The 25,752-nt window shown below is 41.4% G+C and overlaps 1 protein-coding gene across 43 annotated transcripts in view; it reads right to left on the bottom strand.

Moving 5' to 3' along the window:
* ESRRG (estrogen related receptor gamma) overlaps window positions 1-25,752 on the bottom strand; it is a 617,890-nt gene that overhangs the window by 418,399 nt on the left and 173,739 nt on the right. For 32 of the 43 annotated variants that reach the window (XM_072759533.1, XM_072759528.1, XM_072759537.1 and 29 more), the window contains one exon: window positions 14,789-14,880. The exons of the other annotated variants lie outside the window; for them this stretch is intronic. The gene's annotated coding sequence lies outside the window, so the exon portion shown is untranslated. The remainder of the gene's footprint in view (window positions 1-14,788; window positions 14,881-25,752) is intronic. 43 annotated transcript variants of the gene reach the window in all.

Below are 25,752 nucleotides of genomic sequence, written 5' to 3' on the forward strand. Positions count from 1 at the left end.
TATTGATGGAGGCTGCAGATCTACAGAGCAGAGGATCAAGGTCTTATTCCGGGGTTGCTAGAGATTCGAAACAGCTGCACCCTGTGTAAGGACAACATCATTCCATCAATGTCCCCTGTGTCCTCCCTCTCCTACCCTCACTCCTGAGACCACACTGCTGCCTTTTGCAGGCATGTTGTTGCTACTCGCTCCCATCCAGCTGTCCATTGCAAAGAATGGCCTCTTTAACACCAAATGGGATTTTAGGGCTCGGTGTCACAAATGGGGGCATTCCAGGAAAGATGCTCACAGCAGTGACTCAGCCATCGCTGTGCCACCAGGCAGCGGCCATAATTAATGAATGTATCAAAAGGTCTACTCAAGGAGCAAAGAAGGTAGACAATGATTTATGTTTACCTAAGGGGAAGATTATTTAGCTTTGCAAGAGCTTTCAGAATGAGGAAGCCCAGAAATATTTAGATGTGGTGTGGTATCTCTTCAAGCCTGTGGAGAAATTCAAAGGATGGGCAAGCAGATCCAGAAACAAAGAGGGGTTGGGGGTTGGAGGGGGCACATGCATAGGAAGATGTGCTCTCTCCTGCCTTTTCCTCCCACAGCTCTGATTGGAGAGCTGCTGTGATTTCTGCATTCCCATGCCTGCTACTGCAATGGAACTACCTGTGAGCAGCCCCCCACCCCCAGCATAATCCTGAAGGTTGTCAAGGATGACTACCAGATGGTACTTCGTGCAAGTCTCTGTCCTAATGCATGGTTTTCCACTGGTCAACAGGGGAAGCCAAGAGCAGCCCTTGAGAGCAATGGCTTGCTTGGTTCTGAAATTCCTAGGGGATGAGCACACCGGGCTGCCTCTGAGACAAAAGGGTCCAGTCGTCTCCACCAGGGCCTCTGTCCAGCAGCCCCTTCAGCCAGTAGTCCTCCAGCTTTCTCTGGTTCATTCCATGGAGCGAAAGAGCTGTCTGTTAGAGCAGATAATAAAATCCAGCCTAGAAGGAAAATCCACATACAAAGCCGCTCTCAAATCAGAGTTTTGTCCACAGGGAAAAGTGAGCCACATCTGATATACAAGTTATCGTTGTGCCTCTCCATAATTAAAACTATTGTTGCCATGGCAATCCAAAGAGTGCGGCAAATACACGAAAGGCTAATGTCGTGGCTTTTTTTGTTGTCGCTACAGTTTGTGGCCCCAGCCTGGGTGTACTGATGGCAGGGCAGAGATGTGACTGGGGCAAACAGCAGAGCAGCACCAGGTAAGGTGAGAAAATGTGAAACTCAATTATGTACCCAAGATACTGTGTTCCACCGTCCCTCAGTCCCCAGCCTGCCTTATTCAATAGATAATAAAAGTGCACCGTCTTCCTTATGTGTATTTACATCCAGCAGCTCCCCAGCACATGTCAAAGCTTCCTGATTTTCTTCTCTATCATCTACCACTATCTAGAGGATTATACTCGAGAAGATTTCCAGGTCATCGCAACAGGTCACTCTTCTGAGCCACCTTATCAGGGAATAGGAACCACATGCAGTTCTCATGCAGGGAAACAAAGAATCCACTTGGTTTTGTGATTTAAACAGGATGGCGAAACAGCCTTTATTACTGTTGTCATATAAAACATGTTGAGACCAGCAAGACAGCAGCAGTAGCCCTGAGGACTATTTCAACTTTATACCTCCTAAGGTTATTCTCAAATAAAAGAGAACACACCCCTCGGTTTGTGTTTTTGGTTATGGGTTTTTTGTGTGTTTCTGTGTGTGTGTATGTGGTTGTTGTGTTGTGTTGTGTTTTGTTTTTGTTTTTGTTTTTTTGTTTTTTTAAAGCAGGCTCCCTCTTTTCCTGGTCTGTTTAAAATGGGCCTGCTGTTCAATGTTCATGATCTCCTTGGGACAAAAGATTCTGAGCCAAGCAAGAGAAAAAGGCCACATAAACAACTCCACGCCCTCTCGGACAACCCCAAGATCCGGTACAGCTTGGCAAGCAAAACCCAGGAATGAATGGATCAGTGTTTCCCAGCGTTGTTGGACCCAAAGGGGCACCTGGGGCGCTTGTGAAAATACAGAGGACCAGGCTCCTGCCCAGCAGGTCTGGGCACATCTGGGACACACCGAAACAGATGGAACTGGCCAGGTGCTCTGAGGGACACACTGTACCTTCATACATGCGTAAAGAATTAAATCCAGAGTCCGAGAACCCGAGGAATTGCTTTCTGGCCTACTCTGCTACGCGACCAGCGACTTTGACGCAACCAGCCTCCGCCCAGCAAAACAGAACATCCACGGAACAGCACTGAATCCGTATATGTTCATGTGGTTCCCACACACCCCGAATCCAAAAATCGAGTGCTTTGGTCATGTTTATTCTGCACAGGAGAGGAGGACAAGAAGTTCTGATGGGCTTTTAATTTTATTTTTCAACTAAAAAGCAATAGGAGACAAACTGGCAATTTAAAACTCAGATGAATGAATGAACTGGCTCCTTTTGGGAGGGAAGAGCCTAGCAGGACACAGCATTTGCAGCAATGGTTCAGGGGAAAAAAAAAAAAAAAAAAAAAAAATATATATATATATATATATATATATATAATGTTTCACTTAATGCCACGGACAGTAGCTCAAGATGTTGAAAGAAGCATATAATATTTCCCCTGGGGGATCCGAAGGTAGCAGAGTCGGTGACAAAAAAGCCTGGAGGACTGAGGTAGGGAAAAGAGCTTTCATGTGGTCAAATGAGTAGCCGGCGTGCAAGTGGAATGCTGAACACGGCGTGCTGTCACCAGGCTGGCTCCCCCAGCAAGAAGAATAGCTCAACACAGCCCCAATTACTAGATCTCATGGACACTCTGTCTCACTGGAATACAACTTGTTGGGGGATTAGTGTCTAGAGAGAAATTCTCAAATAAGCTCTTACTAAAAGACCCGACGCCTAGCTAGGGCAACTGCTTCTTTTTAATTCCAAAAGCAATCCGCACCATAACCCAATAGTTCAGCCCTCTGATAACTGAGTAAAATCTAATACTGTCCCTGAAATTTTATAGACATCCCTCTCTTCCTGAGGACATGAATAGTATATATACACTGTTCAAAGGCTCGATTTTTCTCTTTTGTAGCAAAATGGCAAGAGCCTATGGGAGAGCGGAGCCTGGGGCAATGTTCCTTTCTGCTTAGAAGCCACCTGCTAATCACCTGCAAATAATAACAGACTACAAGGGAGGTGGCCCAGAGATGGCCCCTCACCACCAGGAAGGGCAAGGGTTAAGTAGAAACAAAGTGAGGGAGGCTTTCTTGGCCTGAGGGGACTCTCCAAAGTGACCAATGAAAGCCTCCCCAAGGATGGATTCAAGGGGCTGAGGAGCAGCAGTTAAAGATCAGAAGCAACTTGAAATGGGCCAACGAGCTGGACTTCAGAAGGAGAAAGAAAAAAAATTAAAAAAAAATAAAACCACCTCCAAAAAGGCAACACAATCGCAGGACCAGCAGTCTCTTGGAAAGTGAAAGTGACTTGCTCTGCCTCTAGGCTGAGAGGTTGAGCTTGATGAGTTTGGCCCCTAACGAGCCCCCCTCATCAAGCTGCTTGCAGAAATACTGGCACGTGTCCTCACCAAGGCAGGACCAGTGCCACACTGGACAATGGCATGACCGAATGGAGTTCCCGGACCGTTAAGAACACTAGCTTCAAACAGGATGAGACAAAAATCTGACTATTCTTTAACCCGGGAGAACACGGGGCAGACAACTCAAAGGTCATTCAAGGCTTAGGGAAACTGTAACTGAGAAGTCGTTGAGGGAAAAGAGTTTAATCCAGTTCCAATCTTTCACGGAGGAAGAACTCAGGCAAGTAAGGGATTTTGATGGAATGAGTATGAATAATTATTTCCTAACTACTGAAAAGTCAAGGAGAAGAAAAGGGCCCAAGCTACTCCAGTTCTTTGGATTGCAACGGACTCTAGGATAGATTATTCATTGATCTCATAGCACTGAGGGCTCTTCCTGTGTGAAAATGGTAGAGTGGCTTTGAATGGAGACTTCACTGGTTCTTCCTTTGCCATCGCATCTTCCCCAAGTGCCTTGTAGAGCCAAAGTCCCCTTCATCTTCCATCCAGCTCTCCCCTCTGTCTCCAAGATGATGTCTCATTTGAGGGTTGGACTCAAAGTCCAACCACTTCTCAAGATTTACTACCAAGATTTACTACCATTTACTAAAAAAAAAAAAAAAAAAAAAAAAAAAAAAAAAAAATTTACTACCATGTGAAATTCATGGCATGCATCTTCATTACCATCTTCACCCCAGGGCTGCTGGTGCCCAGTTGAAGCATTTCTTCTCCCTCCTATCTAGCCTCCATGTCCTTGGACATTTTTGTTGACTTTGCCATGCACATGGATGATTCCTCAATCTACTCTTTCTTTGCTGTTTGAATCTACCAGCCTTGGCACCACCGACCAGCACCAGGTACTTGATTACACGACAGATTTTATATCTAGGACTTAAAATACTGGCCTCCTGTAAAAACAGTCCCTCCACCCCATATCCGTAGATTCATGAATGGGAAAACAAGATGTGAAATATATATCCAATGGATTATTATTCGCTTTAGCAAGAGGTAACATTCTGATATATGCTACAACATGGACTTTGAACACATTATGCTGAATGAATAAGCCAGACTCAAAAGGACAAAGGGTATGACTCCATTTATGAGGTACCTTCAATAATCAAACTTCACAGTCAGAAAGTAGCATGGTGGATGATAGAGGCTGGAGGGACAGGGGAGAGGAATCACTATTTAATGGGTGCAGAGTTTCTGCCTGAGATAACGAAAAGGTTCTAGAGATGGGTGGTGGTGAGGATGGGTGGCTACAAAACAACATGTATGCACTTAATGCCACTGAAACATACACTTAGAAATGGTTAAAATACTAGGGAAATAAAAACCCAACCACCCCAATCTGTATATGAATGCTCAAGCCACACCTACATCAAGCCTGACTGTGCTTAGTTTTAGAAAAAGCATGGCAGGCTCTGTCAACAATTGGGGGTAAAACTTTAAAATGTACCTCCCTTGCTCCCTTCCATCCTTTCTTTCCTTCCTTCCTTCCTTCCTTCCTTCCTTCCTTCCTTCCTTCCTTCCTTCTGACAAGAGTTATTTCTTAGGCAACCACTAGGACCAGTATAGTGCTCAAAGATGGGGCCAAATAGAATTTCCAGGGGGTACCTTGGTGGCTCAGTTGGTTAAGCATCCAACTCTTGGTTTCATCTCAGGTCATGATCTCAGGGTTGTGAGACTCAGCTCATATTGGGCTCCATACTAGGTGTGGAGGTTGCTTAAGATTCTCTCTCTCTCTCCCTCTCCCTCTATCCCTCCTCATTCATTTGTTCACACACTCTCTCTTCAAAAAAAATATTAAAAGTAAAAAATAAATTAAAACAACAAAAAAGAATTTCCAATCTAGAAAAGCAACAGTCAAGAAGCAACTATATGTCTGTCCCCTATACGTTTAGAAATAGGAGACAAATGCTTGGGATTTGTCCTTCCTAAGGAGAGGATGCTTTAAATAAATGTTTTTCAGCAGAGACCCAGAATGTGAATAGGAGTGAGGCAAATAACAAAGATTGTATAGAAAAGAACATTCCAGACTGAGAAGTGCAGGTATGAATGAGAAAGAATGCCAGGTGTGGGGAAGTAAAGCAGTTTTGCTTGACTGGGGTAGAGGGAGAGCAGAGAAGCGTGTGAGGAGGCCTGCCCAGGGGTGACATTAAACACTTCATACTCTTTCCCTAAATGCCAAATGAGAGTATTGAACCAGACCTCCCCAGTCCCTTCCTGGTGTACGATGCCATTCAACTGCAAAGATGCTAAGTGTGATCCCTTGCCAAACACAACTGTCTCGCCTGTTAGGCCTCCATCCTCCCTGTCTTCACAGAAACCGTGCCTGATTCCCCTCACCCCAAAACACCTCACCCCCACCCACACCATGTCACTCTTACCTCATCCCAATTATTAGGCCCCTCATGGCTTCCCTGGATCTCTCTCCTGTCTAGATCCAGGATTGACGTCCTCACCACTGTCCTCACTTTGCAGACATCCTGCCAAGTCGATTATGTAATCTTCCTCTCTGACTCACATCCCCTCTGAAGAACCTTTCTCTGACTCACTCTCCCTCTTCACAAATATCCTTCTTCTCTTGCCATCTTTCTTCTTACTTTATTTCTGCTTCAGATATTCTCAGGTCTCTTCTGCATCCATATTGTTCTTTGGCCACCAAACGCTAAGGAACATGTGAATGTGGCCCATTTCCAATCCATTCTGTCTAACTGCATCTGGGCCCTCCACCGTGAGTACCAGGTGATCCACTTATTCATGCTCAGTGCTTTCTCAGGCTCACTTTCTTCTGGGGTTTGTTTAGATTTATGCTCTCCTCAAGCCCTTAAGGGAATGACTCTGTATTCTAACTGCTTATTTTGTGAGTACTCTCATCCCTCACCTTCTCTTGCCTTGGCTGTCCATGAGTCTGTTTCCACAAATGAGCTTGGCCTTCCAACCTTTTTTTTAGGGAAGATGGTAATTCTCTGTATTAAAGTGGAATATGGCCGGGCAGCCCCGGTGGCTTAGCGGTTTACCGCCGCCTTCAGCCTGGGGCCTGATCCTGGAGTCCCGGGATCGAGTCCCACATCAGGCTCCCTGCATGGAGCCTGCTTCTCCCTCTCCTGTGTCTCTGCCTCTGTCCCTTTCTCTCTCTGTCTCATGAATAAATAAATAAAATCTTTAAAATAAAAATAAAGTGGAATATGGCCAAGAAGCAAGAAGTAGAACATGGTTCTTGCCCTTCTAGAAATTTCAACCTAGTCAGGAACATGATCACTATATACTTTGCTGTTGTAGGATGAATACGTAACTAGAATATATATTATACATCACTATATGTGTCATTATACCATGTACCACTCTCTATCACTCTAAAATATCACTATTACATTTTGTTGCCTTAGGACAAATCGTAAGTGGTACCAAAGGGAACATTTCAACACCTAGGTTTCTTCCAGCTGAAGAAGTCAGGGAAAGCTGCAGAAAAGAGATGGTGTATAAGCTTGTCTTGAAGGATAAGTGGATTCAAGTCGGTCTGACAAAGATTTGTGGAGGGGTCCCTCATGCACATAAGTTTAAACACATGAGGTCCCATACCAGTTGTGCATTTTAAAGTGAAGAGCAGAAGAACATGATGGTGAGTGAAAACTAGAAGTGTGTGATGAGATAATGCTGTAGAGATTTCACTGCCAAGGTAGTCGGAAAGACCTCGCTATAGATAATGGGGTATTATTCTTGAGTGGCCCCCAGTAAAGCTTGAAAGTTGAAAGGCTGAAGGGCAGGTTCAGTTAGGAGCCACCTGTCACCATCTGGCCCCAGAGTGACTGGAGGAAGGCACATAGATATTAAAGATGACATGCACATTCCTTCCAATCCTCCAACACTGATCCCTGTCCTGTGTCCCATCCCTAATCTTGCAGGTTGAGGTGTTTCTTACCCTTACTAAGCCTTATGATTTAGCTTCTTCAATTACATGCTCAGAGGTTCATTTTTTCTTCAGTGTAAAATTAACTTTTTCTACCCACAAAGGAATACCTACTCTTTGTGGAAATTTTGAAAAATTCAGAAAAAAATACCTCTCCCTTGATATTAAAAATGCTATCCCTTGACCCACCCCATGAAACCACATGGCCCTTCTTTCCCTGTCATTTAAAACATACTGACATCCCAAAGTTTCCAGGTCTCCTTAACTTGCCATTTCCTTCAGCTGGAAACCGTACCTATCTCAGCTTTAAAGCTTAAGCTCATATATCAACTCGCCAGGAAGCCCAGCTGCACCCGACTTTCCCCTCCACCCAACTGACCCAAGTGCCCTCCTTGGGGTTCTTATGGCTCTGCAGGTGCCCTGTAGTCAGAGCTCTAACCAGATGAAATGGAAATACTCACTCTGCAATTATCCACACAACTAGTCTGTGGGCTATGGGAATCAAGTATTATGCTGAAAAAATATATAAAAGATTTGGAATAGGCACATGGGTGGCTCAGTGGTTGAATATCTGCCTTTGGTTCAGGCCACGACTCCAGTGTTCTGGGATCGAGTCCTGCATTGGGCTCTCCATGGGGAACCTATTTTTCCCTCTGCCTATGTCTCTGCCTCTCTGTGTCTCTCATGAATAAATAAATAAAATCTTTATAAATAAATGAATAAATATATATATAAATAAAAGTTTTAGAATAAATTTAGTATTGTTTTTCTTTCTTTTGAGGGAGAAGGATCAATCTAAACCAGACAGAAAAATGTGAAGGCGCAAAAAATAAAACAAAACAAAACAAAATATCCAAACATTTCTCTGTGACGATAATCAAAGGCAAAATAAAAAGGTAAAAAATAAAATGAGAAAGATTTTTGCAACAATGAGGAGAAAGGGGGTTAATGTTCTTAGTGTGCAAGAAGTTTCAACAAGTAAGGAAAATGAAAAAAAAAAGGGTAAGGAAAATGATGACTATTTCAACAGAAAAAAACTGGCAAGAGAATAAGAAAAGGCAAATTCACTTTAAAAAGATACAAATGACCAAGAAAAATTAAGATGCTCAGCTTCCTTAATGTTTTTTTTAATTAATTAATTAATTAATTAATTAATTTATTCATGATAGACATAGAGAGAGAGAGAGAGAGAGAGAGAGAGAGAGGCAGAGACACAGGAGGAGGGAGAAGCAGGCTCCATGCCGGGAGCCCGATGTGGGACTCGATCCCAGGACTCCAGGATCGCGCCCTGGGCCAAAGGCAGGCGCTAAACCACTGAGCCACCCAGGGATCCCCTTCCTTAATAATTTTTAAAATGCAAATTCTAATAATCGTAATAGACACTTCCCAATAATCATGTGAGGCTGATAGAACGATGGCTAACTAGGAAATGAGTGTTCATACAAGGTTGGTAAAAGTGCTATTTTACATAATTTTTAAACAATCCACTGATGGTTTATTGTAAAATTACTTTGGCTCAGCAATCCCACTCCAGATATCTCTCCTACATAAATAAGAACACAGAAACAAGAACACAAGAAAAAAAATAAAAGGGTTAAATGTCCATCAGTAAGGGAATAGGTAAATATAATATGTCCATTTAAGAGGATACTAAATATTTACTCACCTGAAAAGATGTGTATATGTTTAACCAGTAAATTGCAGGCTGATATGTGGCACGTTGCATTGTTTAGCTGTAAACAAAACTAGTTAGATATCTCTATAACCATAGGACTATGTGGAAAAAGCTCTTAATACACTGTGAATGGTGACTACTTCTGGGTATGTGTGGCAAAGGAAAGTTATGCTTCATCCACTAATTTTCTGTTTTCCCCCAACAGAATATTTTTTTTTAAACTCTGCCATATGTACCTTTATCTTCAGCACTTAGCATTCCTCACAGGAGATGCTCAGCAAATGTTGGTTAAAGGAAAATCATTTCCAGATGATCATGAATTCTTAGAAATCTACCAATTTCATCCATTTGCAAATCCAGTGCAACCATACATCACTGTTCATGTGTTATGTTTGTTCCCTGGCCCAATTATTGACAGCACCCCCTTCACTCTGCAAGTGATCAAATGGGATGAGAAGTTATATGGTTACCATTTTAAAATTTCACCGAAGCCCTTGGTGTTGTTAATTAGCAACACTTTCACAAACTCTTCCTACCTTACCTTCATGACACTGTACGTTATGTCTTCCCATATTTCTCTTCTCTTTCCAATCGTTCATTCTCTCCATCACGGTTTCTTTTCGTTGTTCTTCTTCCTAACACTTACTTTTTCCCTAAAGCTTTTCTTTCTATGCTTAATCCCTGTGATGATGAATATTTTCTCACATCTATGTGCAGGGGTTTTCTCTCTTTTGGGCTTGTGCTCCTTCTCTAAGCTGATTTGCTAGGAGGGCCTCGTCACTTAGATTCCCCACATCCAAAATGTTAATTATCTACAACTGAAGGAGTGCCCTTCTCGCTCCTAAATGATACTATTAGTTCAGTTTCTCAGAAATGCTCCAGGTGGCAGGTCACTGTGGTTTGTCATTTTTACACTGAACAGCAGCAAACAGAGTGAACTTCTAGGTGCAACTGCCTGCATTTGAATCACACTCCTTTCCTTGGCCAGACTCTTCACTTCTCTGTACCCAGTCTCCCCATTTTATTTGTTTTTAATTTATTTTCTTTGAGAGTCAGAGGGGGGTGGCAGAGGAGACGGAGAACACACAGAGAGAGGGAGAGGGAGAAGTAGACTCTGCCGAACAGAGAACCTGACATGGGGCTGGATCCCAGGACCCCAAGATCATGACCTGAGCCAAAGGCAGATGCTTAACCCATCCACCCATGCTACCAACACGGCATCAGGGAATGTGCAGTTGGGAAGAGATGGGCAACATGTCACAGCAGCACATATTTTTACCAGGCAGATACCATGCGCACATCTCAAGAGCACAGGTGATGGCAATGCATGAGGGGAAATAATTAGGAAGTGATGATTTTCAGTATTGGTTACATTTGTTTTTAGTATAGTTGATTTATTATATAAGAATAATTATATATTATAATTATATATCATATAATTAATATATATTAATATATAATTATATATTATGCATATTACTAATCATATAAGATTATATAATTTAATTTTCATAAATTTATGTAATTTAATTTTTAATAATATGTCATAAAAGCTGGTTCATGAAATTTCTAGAAATTTAACAATTGGCCCTCAGGGTGTGAGTTAAGCTCCAGCACACCTCTGAGCCCCTGCTTCAAATGTTCTCCCTTCTACTCCAGCCTTCTCCTCCCTCCTGAACTGGCTCTCCACCTTTTCCTCCACTGACCCCTGGCCTACCCACTTTACAATGCAGGATGACAGCACCCCACTTGCCTTCCCCTACCCAGTGATGTAAGCATTGTTTGAGGAATAGGATACATTTAGCACCTAAAAATGCATATTTCTTATCCTTTTCACTGATTTTTGTGTATCATCCTTTCTCCCACCTCCAAGTTAGATCATATTTGTTTCAGACCAGTGGCTACCACCTGGGGACAAGGAGAAGGACTGCATCTTTGAGAATCATTTGAGAACCTGGGGGCTTCTCAAGCTTTACCTTCTCTGCCTAGCTGATGCTGATACTTCATTTCCTATGCCTACCTCACTTGGATTTAGAAAGCCACTATTCTTTATGTTATAAATCTTAGTACAATGGATGTCTAGCATATAGTAAGCAGTAGGTAATTACTTGCATATTGAAGCAATCTGATATCTGAAGAAAAATTAAAATTCTATTAACTACCTTAGTAATTAACAAAAATGTGGATTCCTTGTCAAGGTAGGTTTTTGGCTTCTTATACTGAAGTCAAAGAAAAAATAATATAGTCTTAAGGTATAATAGCGAGAAGACAGGTTAACCAGTTAGGGTATTCCTTTTTATAAAAGCAATGAAATAAATGTCTGCTACCAGGGGCCGAATGCACAAGCATATTACCACACAGAGGATAAAGTTATTGTCAAGTTATTGTCACCTTTATTAATGTGAAAATGACTATTTAGAAATTCCTGCTGTCACATTCTTGGACACCTTGGAGACACGTAGACACATACACACATAAGCACAAATATATATGGCTTGATCATATACTCATTGCAGAGCATTTTTAAACTCCAAATGTGATGGGTAGGAGCTAATTTCATTAGAGATAATATTTAGGGAGCATTGTTTTTCTCCTACTCACTTTGAAATAACATCATAATTGTCTCTCACAGACCTTGACAGAAAGAAGAAGGAAGAAGAAGAAGAAGGAGAAGAAGAAGAAGAAGAAGAAGAAGAAGAAGAAGAAGAAGAAGAAAAAAGAAGAGGAGGAGGAGGAGGAGGAAGAGGTGGAGGAGGAGGAAGAGGAGGAGAGAAGGCAAATGGACTTCATGTTCCCATGGAAATTTTGGATTACATTAAAACAGTCAAAGATAAGCACCAGCGGTAAGGCATAAAACCTATATTTCAGGACCAGAATTGCAACATCACATCCTTTCTGAAATTAGAGCAGGGATTTCAGATTATCATTTGTTCAAATCATTTACATTTCCCGGGCACATATCCAGTGGCAGAAGTTTCCTGAGAGGCATTCTCAAGCCATGCTGAAGAAGCCACCCTGAAGATAAGACACACTTGCAAACTCAAGGACTGCACGAGTGGGTCTTCCTCTTTTAATTGGTATTTACATTTGCCCCAAGAAAGAAGACTCTTTTTCAGGCAGTCCATTTGGTGAAGAAAAAAAACTCAAAATTTTTGGCCTCACTCAGCCAGCAGTAGGCTTTCTGCTAATCCTCGGTCATAAATAAAGAACATTGACAAAGACATTAAAGATGGAAACAATAAAATTGTCAGGAAGGGCAGGAAAAAGATTGCCATGATAGTCTGTCTCAGTTTGCAAAAAAAGGTATTAAGATCCCAACAATACAAAAATAGACTTGAACAATGACTTTGTTTTAAAGGGAGGGGGAAATTGCTCCCAACTTCCGAAGATGAGTGTCTTAAAGGTTTCATTGATTAGTTGATAAGTTTGCTGGTGAATGATTAGTCGATTAGTCAGAAAGGTTTGAATTAGTTACTAGAGCTCTGCCTCCCATGAATAAAATGCGGGGAGTGTTCTCTCTCTCCCACCCTCTGTGACAAATGATATCTGTTTTCTCCTGTGAGTTTGAATTTAAGAGCCACTGAAGCTCAGCAACAGTATATTCTGGCTCAAATGAGCTGAAAATTGCATTCAATTTGAATTTCAAAAATGGAGGGGAAGAAGGGGGGAAAAAACCCTCAACACTCATCAAGTCTCCACACTTTTCAACTACTTCCTGCTGCTTAGTTCCATTCCGCCAGGCTGAGGACCTGAAACCAGGATGTGCTGCAGGGGGAAAGAGCATCGCTGGATCCCTGCCCAGTCTGAGTTTAAAAATAAACTTTTAATAGTCAGGATCAAAGCAAACCTCACTTTTACGCACATGCATAATGCAGAATGCGACCCACCAGAGAAATAGATTTATCTTCTCCAAACTCAAATTGGCCTGCTTTTTTTTTTTTTTCCTTTTATGTACTTTGGAGGTGATAAAGGTGAAGGTGTTTTCCCCAGGAAACTCTAGAAAAGTAAATTCTTTTCTAAATTAAAATTAATTCCTATTCAGCTCACTTAAGATCCTCATTCCTTCTTGCCTGGTTTTTCTCCCTTCACCTGCCTCACATTACAAAGCAGATGTGTTCTTGAAAAGTTGAGTGGACATTGATTTTTCAAATCAAATCATATTTTGAATGCTCTAAGAGAGCTGGTTATTTAAAGGAATCTTGTGATAAATTATTTTATAAAGCCAAGGTATTTTTAGAGCGCAAATAACTGTCCCTTCGTGCAAAGGCACCATAAGCATAAATCTGAAGCCCATTCCAGTTCCTTAAAGCAGGGCACACTCGCAGTTTATCAGAAGCACGGATTTTAAGTATCACCAATAATTAAAGCTAAACTGATGCCACGCAAAACAACAGATGATATCCTGGAATCATATAACTGAATGATTTTTGGCCAGATCTCCATTTTTTGATAGTTTGAGCTGAAGGAGCAGAGAACACAAAACTCATTTCAATCCACTTCACACATGGAAACATATTCTCCCATTGCCTAAATTATTCTCAATTTGCAAATTAAGCAACTTGGGTGCCATGAAAAAGGTAATTCGACTTCTAAAGTGCCATTTTCCACATTGAAGCAAAAATCTGCTGAATGCTGCTCAGAAAATCTGACTTACTGCAGAGGGTTCAGTACCGAGTTGGGGGCGGTGGGCATCACCGGCAGGGAGCGTGCACAGATTTCCTGCACACCTACTCTGCACCAGCCTCTGCAGCTGGGACTGGGGGGTAACAGGTAAATCACTGGTATGACCTTGGAAGAGCTGGCCATGGGGTGTGGGGGGGTCACCTTTCCTGAGTTGTGAACAAATATGGGAGTCAGATGGAAGCAGGGACGGTTCCACCAAAAAGAACCTCCATACTCTGATCTTATCGGATTGTCATTATAACCGGGCTCACAAATGCATGAGATGGACCTGGGTCTGGTTGACCAACTGAATAACTGATGGTAACCAAGAACAGTAGGATGATTTTCCTTCAAAAATAAAGTGAAAAAGACTTAACATCTAGGCACACTTGAAAGTACTAGGTATTCAATTGGTAATAGATGGCATACCAAGTACTTCTAGTAAGTTCACAGAAGACAGAATTAAGAAGAGAAGGCTTCCTATCTCCAGCACAGGACAAGATATAAAGAAAAACAGTATTTTGCTTCTTGTGCAGCCCCAAAGACAAGAATTCAGAAACAGTCTAACCCTGACAGCCATGGCTTAATGGCCAATATAGTGAACCAATAAAAACAGGTTCTTTTCAAAAGGAAACCCCAGGGTCCCTGCAGCACATACTCAGTAAAGTCAAATTTGTCAGAATATTCCATAAAATAAAACACTTTAGAAGCATGAAAAACGATGGTTTTTTTTGTTTTTTGTTTTTTGTTTTTTTTTGCATTTTAAAAGACAGAATGAGAGAAACGTGGGAGCCTCTTCATGAACGTTGTTAATGAGATACATGCCAGGACCACAGTGAATCAAAGCCATCAAGAAGCCACTTCATCCTACAATGTGTATCACCTGGCCTTATGTTATATAGGTTTGGAAACGAACATTAATATCTCCTACTCTTGTAGGGGGCAGCTTACCTTTCAAACTGCAACAATGTTAGCGAAGGATTTTTTCCTTACATCTTCATAATTTAATATTGTTTCATTGATGAGCCAGTAAATTGTCAGCTCTATTCATTTATGTGACGTGAGCAAGGATCCAACCCAAAAAAGGAAAAAAAAAAGTGAGGTCAATTTCCTTGGCCGCTGCATTTAATAAAATCTCCCAGGCAATAGAGTTAAGCACACATTAGTAGCTACGGCTTCACACTCCCTGCCTTTAGCATGTCTTTGATTTTCATATATATATACATATATATATACACACACACACACTCAGGGCCGTATTAATGCCCCAACTAAAGAACAGTCCTCATTTCTTATTTTAAGTTTTCTTCTTTCTCAGCTTTATCAGATTTATTAATCTTCTGCTCCTCTCTTATTTATAGTGCACGCTCTGGTTAAGGTCTCAAAGCAGTTTCCATGATAACTCCCATTTAGAACTTTCAGAAAAAAATTCTATCACAGGGACCAACGGATTTTCTACTTATTTTGCAACAGACTCAAAATACACGAGTTTCTCCAAATATGAGGGTCTTATCTGTTATTTCTGTGATTCTCAGAAAAAAAATAAAGCAGGTAAGGAGAAGCATGAGTTTCCTGATTGGAGAAACTTGAAGCTTCTGTTTTAAGTAACTCCACAGTGGGTTGTAGGCCAACGCGCACTTCGAAATGTACTTGTTTGAGGTAGAACATTTATCAGGAGAAACCGTTAGGTGGAACCTCACAAAACTATCGATAGTCTACTGATCTTGACATATAAACATGGCAATTCCATGTGATATAACTGAAATCCCTCTCCCATCTTTACCCCTCTCTAAAAGAAAACTCTTCAGAGCAACCCAGTAGACCCGCTGGACGTCCAGGGGGATTCGCAGTGGGCTTGCAGCCCAGGGAAGGGAGAAGGAGAAGAAGAGAAGGTTGTGAGCAATGGACAACCCGAAGGCCTCTAACAATGTCTTTGGTACACACTCCAGGGCTGTTTATTAAGTAAAAGATGTGGAAACTCATTCATCAGGTGGCACCCGGGCCACGTTCTTTCACACCCCTTGAGGCACAAATGAGGAAGCTGTAGACTCTAGAGAGTGAACACTCCAAAGACATGCCTGAATCATGATTAGAAGGTTCTAAATCATCACTGAAGACACACTTCACACTCAGCTTTTGCCCTTTCCTTTAAAGCACGAAGTTAAAAGTAAAATGTTGGACAATTAAGCAAGTTGAGGTTTCAATTTCAACTTCGCCCTAACACCGTCAGACTACAAAAAGCAACTGGAATCGGACTTCGGTCATTTGCTTTAATGCTGAAGAGGAACGACTTGATTACCGGAAGACAAAAGGGATAATTTGTAAATAAGTTCTTGCAGACACCGAAGAGCTGATGATCTACGAAGCCCAGATACCAAGGTTTCCAGTGGAGCCTGGAATTTGACAGAGTCCAGAATCAGGAAAGAAAAATGTTTTGCAAATAAAAACAGGAGGATCTTTCCAGTACATTCAATGAGAGAGGAAGAAGGCAAGATGACTCAAATGTGGGAATTCAACCCTATTTTTTCCTGGGACTGTGAACACAGGAGGCCTGTTAAAAAGCTGTAATTTCTTTAAGTCTAGGGAAACATTAGGAGAGAACCCATCCAACTGACACTACAGGGTAAGAAGCCTGAGGAGAACTAGTTTCGGTTGTTAGTTTTTTTAAAAAGAAAGCTTACAACTCAAGAAGTACAGGTATCCCTTGGAGATACTGCAGTGGGTTCCAGAACAGCAATAAAGCAACAATTGCAAGGAAGGGAGTCAAAGGATTTTCCGGTTTCCCCGTGCATACAAAAATTATGTTTACATGATATGTCATCTAGTAAGTGTGCAATAGCATTATGTCTAAAAAACAATGTACATATCCTACTGCAAAAATGCTAACCATCATCTGAGCTTTTAGCAGGTCATGATTTCCTTGTGGTGGAGGGTCTTGCCTCAGTGTTGATGGCTGCTGACTGGTCAGGGTGCTGGTTGCTGAAGGCTGGGGAGGATGAGACAAGTACTTAAAATAAGCCAATGAAGTTTACTGAATCAATTGATGCTTCCTTTCACGAATGATCTCTCCGTGGCATGTGATGCTGTTTGATAGCGTTTCACCCACTGTAGAACTTCTTTCAAGATTGGAGTCAATCCTCCCACAGCCTGCCACCGCTTTATCAACTAAGCTTATGTAATATTCAAACTCCTTTGTTGTCACTGCAACAGTCTTAACAGTATCTTCAGCATCTTCACCAGGAGTAGATTCCATCTCAAGAAACCATCTTCTTTACTTGGACACAAGAAGCAACTCGTCATCCATTAAAGTTTTATCAGGAGGTTGCATGATTCAGTCCCATCTGCAGGCTCCACTTCTAATTCTAGTTCTCATGCTACTTCTACTACACCTGTAGGCACTTCTTCCCCCTGAAGTCTTCAATTCCTCAAAGTCATCCAGGAGAGTTGGAATCAACTTCCTCCAAACACTTGTTAATGTTGACATTTTGACCTTTTCCCATGAATTACAACTGTGCTTAATGGCATCCAGAGTGGTGAATCCTTTCCAGAAGGTTTCAATTTATTTTGCCACGTCAATGAGAGGAAGAATCATTATTTATGGCAGCTATAGCCTTATAAAATGTGTTTCTTTCTCTTCCTTCCTTCCTTCCTTCCTTCTTTCCTTCTTCCTTCCTTCCTTTCTTCTTCTTTCTTTCTCTTTCTTTCTCTTTCTTTCTTTCTTTCTTTCTTTCTTTCTTTCTTTCTTTCTTTCTTTCTTTCTTTCTTTCTTTCTTTCTTCCTTAGAGATATTGAGACCCTGAGTGGGGAAGGTGGGAAGGTGGATAGGAGCAGAGGGAGAGAGAGAATATTAAGCAGGCTCCACACTCAGTGTGTACTATGCACAGGCATAGTAGACTAGGCCTAATTCTTAAGAGCCCTAGAATTTTCAGAATAGGAAATGAGCATTGGCTCCAACTGCAAATCACCAGCTGCATCACTTCCTAACAAGAGAGTCAGCCTGTCCTTTGAATCTGTGAAACTGGGCATTGGCTTCTCCTCTCTAGCTATGAAAATCCTAGATGGCATCTTCTCCTGATAGAAAGCTGTTTTATCTACATTAAAAATCTGCTGTTTAGTGTAGTCACCTTCACAAATTATCACAGATCATCTGAATAACTTGCTGTGGCTTCTACATCAGTATCTGCTGCTTCACTTTGTCCTTTGATGTTCTAAGGGCAACTTCCTTCCTTGAACCTCATGAACCAACCTCCACTGGTTTCATACTTCTCTTCCGCAGCCTCCTTACCTCTCCCAGCCTTCGCAGGATTGAAGAGTGAGGGCCTTGCTCTGGATTAGGCTTTGGCTTCAAAGAATTATGTGGCCGGTTTGATCTTCTAGCCAGATCTCTAAAACTTTCTCCCTATCAGCAACAGGCGTCTCACCTTCTTACCATTCACACATTCATTGAGAGTAGCACCTTTAATTTCCTTTAGGAACTTTTCCTTTGCATTACAATTTGGCTAACTGTTTGGAGCAAGAGGATTAGCTTTTGGCCTGTCTCAGCTTCTGACATGCTTTTCTCACTAAGTTTAATCATTTGTAGCTTTTGATGTAAAGTGAGAGATGTGAGACTCTTCCTTTTACTGCAACAGTCAGAGGCCATTGTAGGCTTGTTAATTGTCCTGATTTCAATATTGTTGTGTCTCAGAGACCGGGAAGGCCAGAGGGGAGGGAGAGAGAAGGGCCACTGCCAGTTGGTGGAGCAGTCAAAATACACACAACCTTTATCAATTAAGTTCATTGTCTTCTATGAATGCAATTTGTGGCCCCCAAAACAATTACAATAGTAATATCAAAGATCCTTGATCATCAATCAGCATAACAAATACAATAATAACAAAAAAGTTTGAAATATTGTGAGAATTAGCTAAATGTGACCTACAGCAAATGCTGTTGGAGGAAAAAATGGTGCAATAGACTTGTTGGATGCAGGGTTGCCATAAACCTTCTATCTGTAAAAAACACAGTATCTGAAAGTACAATAAAGCAAAGTGCAATAAAATGAGGTATATCTTAACAAAAGAAGGTGTTGTAGGATCCATATTTCTTCGGGTGCTGATTTCATCAGATAAGAAGTTGCTGTCTGCCAATGGTCAGGATTGACCTGGCTGTGATTTCAAGTTTAACATTTAAATTATACAACTTGTCAAAGCCCATTACTGAAATTAATGAAAATTCAAAATATTGTTCACATTATGATCACAAGTTTTTTTTATTTTTTTTTAAGATTTTATTTATTTATGCATGATAGACATAGAGAGAGAGAGAGGCAGAGACAGAGGCAGAGGGAGAAGCAGGCTCCATGCTGGGAGCCTGATGCAGGACTCCATCCCAGGACTCCAGGATCACGCTCCAGGCCAAAGGCAGGCACTAAACTGCTGAGCCACCCAGGGAGCCCCCAATCACAAGTTTTTAGAATGAATTCTCCTTTTGATCCCACACATAGAGTTTACGTCTGAAAAGAGGCCTTCAACTCAGGATCATGCTATCTGGGACCTCCCATCACACAGGAGGCAGCCCACAGTGACATCCTGCTCTCAGAGTCTTAGGAAGGAAGAATTACTACCTGAGTTGCTAAACTCCCTTTTGGTCCTGTGCAAGATGTTCAGGAATTGCAGCAAGGAGAGAAAAGATGGATTTAGAGTCTTCCATAATCCCTTAAGAAATTTGGGAATGTTCTAGGACTCAAGATACATGAACTAGTTGTCCCATGGGCAACTGGGATCTTGTTATTTGGCAATGCATGGGAGGTGGGGGGGGGGGGATGAATTAGAAACTGGCCCTTTGACTACTCTTCTGAAAATCCAGTGTCTGCATATTTTTGCTATGTACATCTCGGGCTCCATTTCAGGTTCTATCCCATTTAGGGGTCCTGGGTGAGGGAACACAGATTGGAATTTGATCCCATTGCCTCAATGATCTCCTCTTACTACAAAATGCAATATACATTTCCCCAGATTAATTCGGTTTTAAATGGTGACAACCAACCCAGTTGAAAGATTCTCATTCAATGCTGCAGATAATTTCCCAAAGAAGAGATAACAAACTGTTGTAAACGTTTTGAAGTTCAGTTACAGTATGATTAAGAACATCACTACTACTTACATAATTTTTCCTGTCTGGAAGTATTCTGAATTACAACCAACCAGTTTTTTTTTTTTTTTTTTTAACCAACCAGTTTTAAGAGATACACAGGAACACCACCAATTTGGAAAACTAAGAACTGCCTATATTCAATTAATTATTGAGACTGGACAATCTGAACTGACAAAAAAAGAATTCCAGGATTAAAAATTACCAGATATATTCACACGGATTTTTGCATTGCAAAAACACAGCATCTGAAAGTGCAATAAAGTGCCATAAAATGAGGTCTGTCTTACAAAAGAAGGATTTGTAGGATCAAAAACTTCAGGAGGCATCTTACACACAGATTCCAATGTGAATGGTGCTACTCCACTATGGATGCATAGCAAGGGGTTAGGGGAAGTAGCATCTGGATTCCCTTCCCTATGCCAGAGGATTAAAAAAAAAGATCTGGGGCGCCCGGGTGGCTCAGTGGTTGAGCATCTCCCTTTGGCTCGGGGCATGATCTTGGGATCCAGGATCAAGTACCACATCGAGCTCCTCCTTGGGAGGTTGCTTTTCCCTCTGCCTGTGTCTCTGCTTCTCTCTCTGTGTCTCTCATGAATAAATAAATAAAATCTTAAAAAAATAAAAATAAAAATAAATTTAAAAGATTTATTGATTTATTTTATATAGAGAGAGAGTGAGAGCAGGGGGAGGAGCAGAGGAAGAGGGAGAGAGGGAGAGAAGCAGACTCCTTGCTGGTGCAGAGCCCAATGTAGGACTCAATCTCACCACCCATGAGATCATGACCTGAGATGAAATGCAAGAGTCAGATGCTTAACTGACTGAGCCACCCAGGCACCCCCAGAGGATGCTTTTAGAGCAGATCTAGAGAACTAAATCACCAGCATCCCTTCCTTCACTCAGTCACTGACCCCAAGGCAATAGTCACTGACCCCTGCACTACCCTCATCCTCACCATCACCAGTCTCTAGGTGGTTGAGTCAGCACCTTAGAAGACGGGGAATTATCTCTCTACCTTCAGAAGGAGAAAGATCTGTTCTTCAAGTTCCAAAATGGCACTAATAATGGATATTCCAATAAAAAGAGAAGCTGTTTAACACAAAATGTTCCTGAAACATGGTAGCACTACAGTGGAACTCAACGATTAACATCACTTAGAGAAAAGCACATTTTAGGAATACATCTTACCAGGAGGCATTACCTGTAATCTACTTAAATACAGATACAAAAGCCTGCGCATAATATAGTCTCAAAAATGAATGGATAACAGTAGGTTTTTAAAAGGGAAAACACAAATAGTTCTGAATATAACATTAGAATAGTAGGAGATACATAGAAGAAATTCTCAACTTTCTAGATTCCCTGCCATATGTTGTTTGGGGGTTCTAAATCAGTTTATTCGAGGGTTTAAAAAAAATATTTCGCTAAAGGCAATCAAAAAGGATTTTCCCAGGCTGGCACGGGATAACTCAAACAAGCATCGGGTTTTGGGGTAGATTCGGGGCAAAGATGGCTTTAGCTCCCCACCCCTCACCAAGCTTGCTATATTAAGAGAGAAAAATGGAACAATGTGAGCAATATGATACCTTAAAATGTCCCTTGAAAGGGAGAGTAGGTCAGAGATTGTGATACTGTTTTGAGAGCAGACAATAATCCATCAATTTAGCTACAGCTTTTTCAGTGATGGATACAATGTAAAGCTCTCCCCCAGTTAACTGAGCTCTAACTTAGAATTCCAGATTTAGATCTCCCAATAGTTGCCACTGTATAGCTAGTCTTCCCAAATTCAACAATATTGGCTACCTTCTGATGCAATTTCTGATGGAGACAGCTCTTCTGTGAGGGCAGGATATTTTAAAAATAAGTGGCCAAGATCCTTGACTCTAACCTTCCACTCTGACCCTGGTGGTGCGGAAAGTCGGGCCAGGAAAGGAAAGGATTGATAAGCAGCAGAAGAGAAGAAATAAGCAACAGACTAAAAGAAAAGGAAAATAATGTAAAGAGAGAGGAAGGTTACCTATGGGCGAGCACACAGTCCATTCACTCTAAGTTGGAATACATGAATGCTCTCGAATGGAGGGCAACTTCCTTGTGGTCTATCCTCCTCTCTGGAGGACACAAGAATATCATTGCTGGGTAGATGTTGGAGATCATCCACTCCAAAGTCTGCATTTCACTGTCAAGGAAAGGTCCAAAGTATGCATTTCACCAGCAAGGAAAGGGGGGCCTTGGAAGGCAAAGAGACTTACAAAGTCATGACCAGAAGCCAGGTTCATGGTGGACCAGCCCAAGGTCCTACCAACCACACCTGTCTTAAAGCAGGGATGGGTCTTCCAAGCTGTAGACAATCGCTAATGACTCAACAGTGAAGTAAGATGCAGGTGCCTTTCTCTCTCTTTTTGGGGAGGGGGAGTGAAACACAGGTCAGCTTCCAGCACTTGAACTTGCAGAAGAGCTGGGGCTGGCAAGGCCACAGTTGACCCAGCTTCCGGGGCAACTCGACCCTTGGTGACAGCATACTTTAAATTTAGAGGGACACGCTCTAAGCCTCGTTTTTTTTTATATTCCCAACAAACCATCTCTGGTGGTGATCATGACCTAACATTTCTGGTGATTAATTAAGAACTTTTCATTACATCAGTGAGCTTGTAATTAACAGTTCCCCCGTCTTTAATAAAATATATAGAATGATATGAAACAAATGAGGGATACCGAGTGGTAGATAAAGCCTTAGTCCAAATGATATCATCCTCCTCTACTGGTCAAGAGGGAGGCAAAGCAGCAAAGGGCCAGGAGGGAAGAGATGAGCGGGGCGTGTTCTAGAAGGGGATGGGGAGGAGGAAGGAGGCATTTGCTCAATCAGTACCTATTTTCAGAATTTCCTTCGAGCTGGCTTGGACTGAGAGCCATCAATTATTTAAAAGATGTAACATGATGCTTCCTTTGTTGAGGCAAATCTGCAAGCAGACCCCGAGAGAAAATAAAAAATGAATTAGACAGAATGTATGAGTCTGCTTGAAGAAAACAAAGACTTAGCTGTTGGGACTGGCTCTGTTTTAGAAATAGTTCAGTTTTGTCTTTTAAAATCCACAAACCTTCCCCCCCTTACCTATTTATTTATTATTTTCTACAGTAGATCACACAAAAAGAGGAATGAATCATTCCCTAAACTTCCTTCTTTTCAGATGCAGCTTGATGTATTGTCTTCATTTAAATTACAAATACACTAATCTGAAACACTGTTTACCAAGTAGCATTTTAAATGAAAGATACAAGAAATTGCATCACTCACATTTTAAAAATGACTTTCGACTCTGGACCTCATAAAAAACAGCCGACAGTGTTCTCTGTCTTGGCTGCTATATTTCAGTCCAGTGAATGAAATTCAATTAGTGAGCTTTGTACTTAGGACATTATGATTCTGATGGTTGCTCTGATCAAAACTGGTGTGCCAAGCCCTAGTTCTGTTTTTTTTTTTTTCTTTTTTTTTTTTTTTTGGCAGACCGCAGTTAAGGGGGGCGGGGTGTGTGAAGAAACCCAATAGGGCAGGTTGGCATGAAGAAAGTTAGTTTTCGGAGCAGCTTACTTTTCACCATCATCACAAAATAGGGGAGGAGGAGAGCTGTTCCCCAGAACAGCTCATTATTTACTAAGTGCATGGATTAACTTTTTGAGAAACCTCAATGCTTCTGTCCGTCATTACCAGTTTTAGTACTTTCCCAAAATAGCAATCAGCCTCAAACCAACCAGTTAACGGGCTACTACCAACGCATTCCAGATTTAATTCGTTCTTAGGTTTTGATCTGCCTCAGCTGGTGTTCCAAAGGGAAAGTACAGAGTGAAATCTTGCTGATGTTTTTGTGACCCTCGGAATTAAACAAAGCGACAAGCACCGAATATGAAACCCTGGGCCTTGACGGTATAGACTCACACCACGATGCCATCAGTTCAAGAGGTGCTAAACCTTAACACTTGAAAGATGCTAACACTTGAAAACAAAACCACACGCAGCAAAAAACCACAGGGCTGAAGCCTAGTGCATCACACGCCTCGGTCCCCCATCTGGGCCGTTGCACTCTGATTCAAGAGTGTGCATGGATCAAGCAAAATGGTTAAGTGTGAATCAAGCTGATCATTACATGACTTAACCCTTTGCAAAAAGGTAGACAAGGAATAGTGGAGATTTTAGAAACAATGCAGCCATTGATGGATTAATAACAATCTTAATAAATTCATCAATTGAGACCTGAGGATCCATTTGAATTTCAGAGTTGTTTTTGTGTGTGCGTGTTTTTGTGTTTTTTATGCCTGTTTTTTGTTTGTTTGTTTGTTTGTTTTTAAACACAGACAAGCTCACATGACTTCTTTGCTCCTCTCAGGAAATGACACCAGCATCCTTACAGCTTACTGTACAGACAGAAATAAAGGAATCATCCTTGGCATCTCTTTTCTCTCATCACCATTATCCATTCCATCTCCAAATCCTTCCCACTTTTGGGAAAACAATTACGGGAACAATCCTACAAAATTCCAGAAGTGACATCTGACTTCTTGGTACACTCTTTGGAAACTTGTCCTAGAGGTTTTAAATATTGCCTGAGAGTGACCCAGGATTCAGTACAAGATGGACAGCTTGTGCCCTTGGAGCTATTTTTCTCTGACTCAAAAACTCAAAAAGCTATTTTTCTCTGACTCAAAAACTGTATACCCCCCAACTATTCTTGATAAGAACACATCATACACTGATGGTTTTTAATTTTTTTAAAGGCTTATTTGTTTATTTGAGGGAAACAGCCATGGGTGGGGGAGTGGCAGGGACAGAGGGAGACAGAGAATCTCTAGCAGATTCCCTGCTGAGTGTGGAGTCTGATGCAGGGCTTGATCCACGACCCTGAGATCATGACCCGAGCCAAAACTGAGAGTTGGACACTTAACCAACTAACCCACCCAAGTGCCCGATGGTTTTTAATTTTTTAAATTTTTTCAACATTTTTATTTTAATTCTAGTTAGTTAATACAATGTTACATTAGTTTCAGGTGTACAATACAGTGACTCAACAGTTCTATACATCACCTGGACACTGATGGTTTTTTAAATGATAAAGAATCCACTCCAAAGTGAATCTTTTCTTGGGTCAGATACAAAAGGGAAAATGCACACTCACTACCTGCTCACCAACAGCCTGCCCCAGATGTGTCTTCTCAGAATTATTAGTAAAATGTGGTGCTAGAGTGGCTTGTTCCAGATTGCTAGAACTGACTGCATCTCTCTTCCCAATCCATGTTGAGTGACTTCATGTTGGTAGCTTGAAATCAGCCACATGAGAGTATTTACACCATGGGAATCAGCAAACATTACAAATCAGGTGGGGTGTTTTTACCCTCCAGAGAGGCAGATTAGCACCACATCACTGAAAAAGAAATTAATTTGTTTCTTTCTTAACAAATGAAAAATACTACAGAGTGTCCTGCATACTATAGCACTTCTCTTTCTTTCTTTCTTTTTTCTTTTTTCTTTCTTTCTTTCTTTCTTTCTTTCTTTCTTTCTTTCTTTCTTTCTTTCTTCTTTTTTTTCTTTCTTTCTTTCTTTCTTTCTTTCTTTCTTTCTTTCTTTCTTCTTTCTTTCTTTCTTTTTTTTTTTAAGATTTAATTTTTTCATGAAAAACACAGAGAGAGAGAGAGAGAGGCAGAGACACAGGCAGAGGGAGAAGTAGGCTCCATGCAGGGAGCCCAATGCGGGACTCGATCCTGGGACCCCAGGATCACACCCCAGGCCAAAGGCA

Source organism: Vulpes vulpes, chromosome 5 (genome assembly GCF_048418805.1).
Source record: "Vulpes vulpes isolate BD-2025 chromosome 5, VulVul3, whole genome shotgun sequence".
In the NCBI taxonomy this organism is placed as follows: domain Eukaryota; kingdom Metazoa; phylum Chordata; class Mammalia; order Carnivora; family Canidae; genus Vulpes; species Vulpes vulpes.